The sequence below is a fragment of the Ranitomeya imitator genome, chromosome 3 (assembly GCF_032444005.1).
Source record: "Ranitomeya imitator isolate aRanImi1 chromosome 3, aRanImi1.pri, whole genome shotgun sequence".
Taxonomy (NCBI): Eukaryota; Metazoa; Chordata; class Amphibia; order Anura; family Dendrobatidae; genus Ranitomeya; species Ranitomeya imitator.
The window spans coordinates 483,555,331-483,556,917 of record NC_091284.1 but is presented as its reverse complement, the minus strand read 5'-3'; positions in this window follow the sequence as shown (position 1 = coordinate 483,556,917).

Here is a 1,587-nt window from a genome sequence, read left to right as displayed (position 1 = left end):
TAATAACAGAATAGCAGAATAACAAATCTGCAGGTGGTCGGGCATCTAGGAAATAGCGACCACAATATTGTACAGTTTCACCTGTCTTTCACTAGGGGGACTTGTCAGGGAGTCACAAAAACACTGAACTTTAGGAAGGCAAAGTTTGACCAGCTTAGAGATGCCCTTAATCTGGTAGACTCGGACAATATCCTCAGAAATAAGAATACAGATAATAAATGGAAAATGTTTAACAACATCCTATATAGGCACTGTAAGTGGTTTATACCTTGTGGGAATAAAAGGACTAGAAATAGGAAAAACCCAATGTGGCTAAACAAAGAAGTAAGACAGGCAATTAACAGTAAAATGAAAGCATTTGCACTACTAAAGCAGGATGGCACCATTGAAGCTCTAAAAAACTATAGGGAGAAAAATACTTTATCTAAAAAACTAATTAAAGCTGCCAAAAAGGAAACAGAGAAGCACATTGCTAAGAAGAGTAAAACTAATCCCAAACTGTTCTTCAACTATATCAATAGTAAAAGAATAAGAACTGAAAATGTAGGCCCCTTAAAAAATTGTGAGGAAAGTATGGTTGTAGATGACAAGGAAAAAGCTAACATATTAAACACCTTCTTCTCCACGGTATTGACGGTGGAAAATGAAATGCTAGGTGAAATCCCAAGAAACAATGAAAACCCTATATTAAGGGTCACCCAATCTAACCCAAGAAGAGGTGCGAAACCGGCTAAACAAGATTAAAATAGATAAATCTCCGGGTCTGGATGGCATACACCCACAAGTACTAAGAGAACTAAGTAATGTAATAGATAAACCATTATTTCTTATTTTTAGGGACTCTATAGCGACGGGGTCTGTTCCGCAGGACTGGCGCATAGCAAATGTGGTGCCAATATTCAAAAAGGGCTCTAAAAGTGAACCGATGTGGGATATCTCGATTTTTCCAAAGCGTTTGATACCGTGCCGCACAAGAGGTTGGTACACAAAATGAGAATGCTTGGTCTGGGGGAAAATGTGTGTAAATGGGTTAGTAACTGGCTTAGTGATAGAAAGCAGAGGGTGGTTATAAATGGTATAGTCTCTAACTGGGTCGCTGTGACCAGTGGGGTACCGCAAGGGTCGGTATTGGGACCTGTTCTCTTCAACATATTCATTAATGATCTGGTAGAAGGTTTACACAGTAAAATATCGATATTTGCAGATGATACAAAACTATGTAAAGCAGTTAATACAAGAGAAGATAGTATTCTGCTGGATAAGTTGGAAATCTGGGCTGAAAGGTGGCAGATGAGGTTTAACAATGATAAATGTAAGGTTATACACATGGGAAGAAGGAATCAATATCACCATTACACACTGAACGGGAAACCACTGGGTAAATCTGACAGGGAGAAGGACTTGGGGATCCTAGTTAATGATAAACTTACCTGGAGCAGCCAGTGCCAGGCAGCAGCTGCCAAGACAAACAGGATCATGGGGTGCATTAAAAGAGGTCTGGATACACATGATGAGAGCATTATACTGCCTCTGTACAAATCCCTAGTTAGACCGCACATGGAGTACTGTGTCCAGTTTTGGGCACCG